The following is a 7,770-nucleotide window of genomic DNA, read 5'->3' as shown; positions in this document are numbered from 1 at the left end:
ACAACCAACAACAATAACAAAAAAGGACATAAGGAAAATTATAGGAGTGTAATAATCCACTAGTCCATCATTCAGAAGTGTATACACTTTTTTTTTACATTGTAGGGAGGGGAGAATGGGGAATATAGACAATTTTGAGAGGTTGAAAATGACAGTCAGGAGAATGAATGGTTCTGACAGAAATGTACATGTAAGAAAACTGTCTTTGGAAATTGTAAGGGAGTGCCCAGATGTGGTTGTGACAGGTAATGGAATTTCAGGATGGGGGTGGAAAGAATTGTGTTCCTTTGGTGGTTGCCATTACAACAGATAAGGATATCTCTGCCTATGCTTGGGTGGGTAGAAACAAGACAAGCTTTACCAAATGCCCCCTTTTGAGGGGTATGGTTCTCTGAGCCCCAACAATGATGCTCAGTGTTAAACACACACACACACACACAGAACCACTCCCTCCCTGTTCTCTCGGAAGTTACTGGAAAAGGGAGCCATATGATTGGCCTGGTCAGAGGTAAATGGGAAGAGGGCATGATTCCTCTCGCCTTAGGTTACTGATGCAGGAGAAAAACAAGAGAAAAGGGAACATATGTGAGAAGGACCATGGAACCAGATACAGCTCCAAACACAGTTATTTAGTATTCAGATAAAACAGAGATTGTTCAACTATTCTCCTGGCCTTTGTTTAGGGAATAATTCACATCATTCTGCTAATTACAGACTTGGGAGCATAACCACATTCGATGGAACTCATGTTATTTCTGCTTCATTTACACAATGGCACATGGGAACGGCTAGTTCCCTGGACGCAGAGACCCACTGCAGGCTTCACTGGCCCCCTCTTGGCAGTGTCACAGCTGGAGGTCCAGCACCTAGGGCAGTCAAGTGGCCCCTAACTAAACCCTCAGGGAAGCTTCCTGCCTTACTTAAGGCCCCTTTACCTATAAAGGCTAAAGATGTCCTAAAGTTAACTCCTTGCTTCCCCAAAGAGCAAATAAGTAACTGGGAGGAGTTTGTTTTAATGATTTCAATGCACAGGAATCCAAGAGAACCTGAATTACCAGGCCAGGCCTCCTGTCTCAGAGCATGTTCCCAGCTCCTCAGATTCCCAAGTTCAAATGTCCAAATTCTCTTATCCTCCAGAGTTTGACACCAAGGCTTAGTGCTAGATGACTTCATTTTTAGTCCCTGAGTCAGGTGTCTCTTTCTCTACACAAAGCAGCCCCCTGGGACAGTCAATCTGGTTATCAACTCGACTGGATTAAGAGATGTCCAGAAAATTAGTAATGTATACTTCCAAATAACACATGCTAAGAAACTGGTTTTTGCTGAAAAGCACAGAGTCCTTACTTGGGCCTGAAATGTCCAAAAGATAAATAAAAATAAGATAAACGCATGACATTCCCTGCCTCCATTTTATACTGTTAGAACCAGGCTAAATTAAACGAATATTAATTAGACCAAGGAAAAAGGAAATTTAACTGTGACAAACGAGTCAAGTCCCAGGTAACCTGAGAAACAGAAGTACACACTCTTGGAATGGGACAAACTGAGGCCTGGCATTTACTGAAATTTGCAAAGTGAGTAAGGATAGGGCCAAACTTGAAGGGCAGGATCTCTCTGTGGAGAAAAACTCCAAGATAGTCATTAAAAGGAAAAATTCCAAAGATAAAGGCTTGAAGTAGATTGGTGAGTTAAACACCAGGCTACTGGAATTCAGTAAGTAGTAGTAAAACAATCAGTATCTTCCATGGGGACTTTCCAGGGGCCACGCAGAAGGCACAGTGACCTGAATAACCGGAATCAAGCCTGACCTCCGCAGAATCCGAGAAATGGGTGAGAGGGAATGCAAGTATAACCCCTTAATTCTCGCTTCTGTACCCCAGCTTGCTTGCTCTGCCTTATTTCAAAAATACCACCTATGTGTGTTTTGCACCCTTAAATACCCAGCAGGTCCACATTTCGGGGCTGCATTCCTAAGCTCTACGAGCTGCATGGAGACACCACGCAGCAATCAAGACTCCTAGCCTAATTGACCAAGTGTTGGGGTGTCTTGTTGGGAAATCGGGGTACTACAATACCTGTCTGCTTCACTCTGTATCTCTCCCCCCATCATCACTGCAGATTCTAGAAAGGACAGGGCTGATGGATAGAAAATCTTATGACAAGAATTAATAGAATTAAGAAAACAGTGACCTTCTTATGGTAGCCAGATTGTTCTTCTCAAGTGAAAACAGCAATAAAAATTTTCCTGGAGCCCCTCAGTAATAATCTGAGGATATTTATATCTGGAGGATATTTCTAGAGAAGAATGCCTGTGGGTCAATGAACAGAGTGGGAAGACCCTCCCTGGACATGGGCAGCCCTAGCCCGTAGGCTGGGAACCCAGATGGAAGAGACAGAGGGAGAAGGGAAAATTTAGTTCTGCACTCAATGTGTCTTCTTGAATAGGCTCATTCTGCTGCTGTTCTTATCTGTGGGCTTCACACCCAAAGTTCTTCAGCTTTTGAACAAGAATTGCCACCAACAAGCCTCCAGGGGCTTTTCCGCCTTGGCCTGGAGTTGGGGCTGCATCATTGGCCTCTCTCTGATTCTGAGTTTCTGGCACATGTGTGCCTGCGTGCACGCATGTGTACATGTGCGTGCCTGTGCGTGTGCACGTACATGTTGGGACTCAAACTCAGGAACTCAAGCTCTCACTCAGCTTTTGCACTCATAGCTGGCACTCTAGCACCTGAGCCATACACTTCTTCTAGCATTTTGCTAGTTCACTGGAAATAAGAATTTCTCAGATTTGTCTGTCCAGTTTGACTTTGAAATAGGATCCTCAGATCTTGGCCTCCTGAGTAGCTAGGATTGCAGACATGAGCCAGCAGCACTCAGCCAACTGAAAGGTTTTTAAACCCTACTAAATTCTGTGCCATGTCAAAAGCCCAAGGAAGCAGAATTGCCAAAGGAAGGAAAGACAGGGTTTGAACTTGAATGTTAACAGTCATTTATTCTAACTCCATGATCTTTCTTCTTTTGCCCAGGCCCTGCAGGTGATATGTAATACCCCCATCCCATCATTCATTCATTCATTCAGTGGACAGTCTCAGTGTCTCCTCTGCCCAAGTCTCTCTCTTCCTCCTCAGTCGGCTCACATCTCCTCAGAGCTGCTCAGGCACTATAGCCCATGGCCTCTTTCCTGGCATAGCTTCCGGGGTGCTGCTGTTCTGCTCCAAATTCATGTTAAAGCCCTAACCGCAAGGTGATGGTATGACCGTGTGAGGAGGCAAGTGGTCAGGTCATAAAGGCAGAGCTGTCATGAATAAGAATTAGTGCCCTAATTAAAAACAACCCAGCAAACAGCCTTGCCCTTCCAGAACGTGAGGGCACAGCAAGAAGGTGCCTTCCATGACCCAGGAAGCCGGTTCTCACCAGACACTGAATCTGCCCGAACCTCCATCTCAGATTTCTTCGGTTAAATTTATGTGATTTATGTTATGGATCACAATATTTTGCTACAGTAGCCTGAATGAACTAAGACACCTGACTATGTCTTTTCTATCTTCAGCCCAGAGTAAGGCTACACACTTCCACTACAATTAGAAGCAAGCTCAAACTCAAGGTTAGCCAGCATGAAGCCTGAGGCAAGAGCAAGGGCCTCTTGCCCTTGGGACTGGTGGGGTAGCGCACAGCACTCTGCAGAGGTCTCGCTGGCTCTCCGATCCACTTGCACTGGAGAAGGGTAGAGGGTGGACAGGTATGCCAAGTTCAAATTGACAAACTGCACTGGATATAAATTGCAGATCTGTGTCCAAACTGTTCCGGTTTTGTCTGCATGACTCTGGGCAAGCCGCCCCATTTTGGTCTTCTTTTCCTCAGGTAAGGGAATGAACAACGGCTTCCCCCCACCTTCCTGGATTTTTTGCTGGGTTATAAATAAAATGGACATAGAAAGATTAGCATGAGAAAAAAATATTTAATTATGCTCCAAGGCACAGGAGTCCCCCCAAATAGATTTTTGTCGTTTTATTTTGTCTTGTTTTGCTGGTTTTGAGACAGTTTTCATGTAGCACAGGAACTCTAGATCATTCTGTCTCAGCCTCCAGAGACATGAGATTACAGGTGTGCACCACCACACCTAGCTAAAATATAAGATTTAAAGAAGAGTCCAAAGTGGATATATCATCCCGAGTGACAGAATAGAAGAGGGATGTGAGCGTTGAGGGAGAGTCAGGGGAGGAATTGGTTGGTGAATAAAGGTTGTCTTTTGTGTACCTAGTCTCTCCAGAGATAAAAGGTGTCTCTAAGCAGCCTTCAAAATAGGTGATTGTCAAGCCAGACATCAAATTCCGGTCTCCTCTCTTCCTGTGATCTGAGTTCATCTTCCCTGGTTGATAAGATTCCCAGGAGAGGATTCATGACAACTGAATTCCTTCTGGAAGCTCCTCTTAAGCAGATATAGGGAACTCAGAGAAAGCTCCTGCCTGCATCCCCGTTCCCCCACCCCCCCGCAAGTGCCCCAGTTCAAAGAAATCAGCAGACCAAAGTGGCATATTTTAGGGTGGCATTTCTTGAACTTCTGTACTCATCTATAAAAAGCGAGTTATTATTTCTACCTCAGGGTTGTGTCAGGATTAAGTGGGATAATGTATGCTTTAAAACATGCTTTGCAGGTATTAAGGCATTACCAAACACTCTTAGGCTGGGAGGGAAGCAAGGGGGTAGGGTTGTGTTTAGTACATTGTTTTCCAGATTACAGCTTAAGAGCCATCAGTAGGTCACTGAATATTTTAGTGGCTATAGGAAGGGAAAAAGTATTTTCCTTCTACCCTTCTAGATTCCCAGTTAGAGACCCTATTACAAAGCACAAATTAACATGGGAGGAGGGGGCGGTGAGGGGGAACAAAGCAGAAGTTTTCAGACCTAAAAAAAAAAAAAAAAGAGCAAAAAAAACCCCACCTTTTTTTAAAAAAGAGATGTCTTACTCTGTTGCCCAGACTGACCTTGAACTCCAGGACTCAAACTATCCCCTTACCTCTGTTTCCTGAGTAGCTGGAACTATAGGTTTATTAATATGCATATCTCAAGAAAAGTATGTAGTATAAATCTATAACCCCAGAAATCGGGAGGCTGAGGTAGGAGGATCACAAGTTCAAAGTCAGCCTGGAATACCTAGCCTAGTCATATTTGAGGAGGCTGGTATATTTTTTTGTGTATGTGCCATTACTAGGGCCTAGAGATTCAGAGAAGAGCCTTTGGACTGGATATCTGAGACTTCTGGGTCTACCTTGACATTGATATGAACAAGAAATTTAGGAAACTTTCAGTACTAAGTACGAAATGAGGCTCATCTCTTCCAATTAAAAAGCCTTTCCTTATAAAGACCATCAGGACTGCAGTAGAGTTCATTAAACATCATGGCCAGGAGGCTGGGAATGCGGCTTAGTGGTAGAGTGCTTGCCTAGCATGCATGAAGCCGTGGGTTCGATTCCTCAGTACCACATAAACAGAAAAAGCCAGAAGTGGCACTGTGGCTCAAGTGGTAGAGCAAAAGAAGCACAGGGGAGGAAGAGGGAAGAGTTGAGGAGGTGGGGAAGGAAGGGATGGTAGGGGAAAAACAAAGGAGGTAATAACGCTCAACAGGAAATGTACTCATTACCTTGCTCATGTAACTGTAACCCCTCTGTACAGTATTTTTACAATAAAACATATATACAAAAAAAAAAGCCCAGGGACAATGCACAGGCCCTGAGTTCAAGCCCCCGGACTGGCCAAAAAAAAAAAATCCTAGCCAGTTTCTCTCCAGATGGCTCTGTCTTGGAAATGACATGAAAGTCCCTGTTTGGAAACAAACCTCCTCAGAAGAGTGTGTACAACCTGTGATGGAGAACAAAGAAGGATCCAGGAGAAGTTGGGAGCAAAGTGGAGTTAAAGGATTCCAGAAACCTTTAGTGTTTTGGTCTGTTTGTATTGCTATACCAGTACCAGTGACAGGACAATTTATAATGAATAGAAATGTATTTGGCTTTTGATTCAGGAGTCTAGGAAGCCCACGGAAAATCTGCAATTGAGAGGCCATGTTTGATGAAGACCTTCTTGCTGTATCACAATATGGTGGAAAATATCACATGGCGCGGCGCGATTTGTAGTCCCTTTATCCATATTCATCCATTAATGAGGGTAGAACGCTCATGAGCCAGACACTTTGGGAATTAAGTTCCAATATATCTTTTTTTGGTGGGGAAGGAGGCACACTTAAACCATAGCAACAGTGTGAATCCAGCATCCTTAACAACATCTGAGAGAGAGGTGAAACTCTAGCCTCAGACTAGGTTATTTTCTTTGAATATTTAAGTAAAGGCTAATCTGAATGGCTGGAAAAATGTGGGTCACATTCCATGTCAAAAGTTAATAAGGTTCAAACACAGATGAAAATTAGGAAGTTACTGACATGTAGCTTTCTGAGTCCTTCCTTCTTGGCTGGTCGTGAACCCCATTTCTGTCACATAAGATTGTTTAAAAGCCTTTCATCTACCACTTGCGCTATATATTAAAATATAGATAACAAAATTGATCATTTTAACGATTTTAAGTGTATAAATTCAGTGGTATCTTGTTGTTCTATCATTTATTACCTTGAACCATCTCCCAAACCCCTACATCATCCCAAGCTAAAACTCATTAACAATATCGTATTGTCTCCTCCCCTCCCTAACCAGCCCCATACATGTATGTTTATCTGAGTCCTTTTTTGTTGTTGTTGTTTATCTTTTAGATCTGTAGGGCATAAACCTGGTAGTGGAATTGTTGAATCACATGGTATTTCTATGTCTATTTTTTTTGAGAGCTGACATACTGTTTTTCTGCCGTAGCTGTACCATTTTACATTCCCAAGAAAAATACCCAAGGATTCCAATTTTCTCTGCATCCTCACCTATACTTGTTATTTCCTGTTCCATTCAAGAGCAGCCATCCGAATGGGTATGAAATGATATCATCTGCCCACTTTTGAGTAATCAGTACCTGAGGGGAAAAGCAGAGCCAACCTGATGCTCACCTCTCTTGGCTTCCCTGGGTCAAGGCTTGTCTGGTTTTCAATCTCTTGGTAATTTTCCACACCTATTTTCACTTTTTCTAGTTGTGGTCAGTGGGAAGTTGGTTGAAACAAGTTCTTCTGCTATTTCTGCCCACCTTGTACTTTTGAAAACAAAGAATATTTTCCAAAACTTATATCATGGGGTTACTAAAGTGTATCAGTCCGTTTTATGTTACTATGACCAAATGCTTGAGAAGATCAACTGACAGGAGAAAAGATTTGTTTTGGATCATAACTCAAAGATTTTTCAGTCCATGCTAGACAGGCTCTGTTGTTTCTGGTTGGTGATGAGGCAGAACGTCATGACTGAATGTTGTGGTGGTACAAAGTTTGTCACCTTATAACAGCCAGGAAGCTGAGACAGGAAAGGGTTAGGGACACAGTGTGCCTTTCAAAGTCATGCCCATAGTGACCTTCATCCAACCAAGCCCCACCTCCTACTTCTTACCACCTCCCAATAAGGCCATCAGATTATGAGTCCATCAAAGGATTCATTCATTAGGTCAGAGCCTTCACAATTGAACCTCTCAGTGACCTACTCCACCAGCTGAAGACCAAGTCTCTAACACACAAGCCTTTTGAGGAGCACTTCATAAACATTGTAAAACACTAAGTAAACATCTAAGATCATCCATGTGTGCTAATCATTTGTGGGTTTTGCCTAATATTTTTGGTTTTGTCCCATTCTGGAA

Source organism: Dipodomys ordii, unplaced genomic scaffold (assembly GCF_000151885.1).
Source record: "Dipodomys ordii isolate 6190 unplaced genomic scaffold, Dord_2.0 Scaffold63, whole genome shotgun sequence".
In the NCBI taxonomy this organism is placed as follows: Eukaryota; Metazoa; Chordata; class Mammalia; order Rodentia; family Heteromyidae; genus Dipodomys; species Dipodomys ordii.
Note: the sequence above shows the minus strand (reverse complement) of the source record.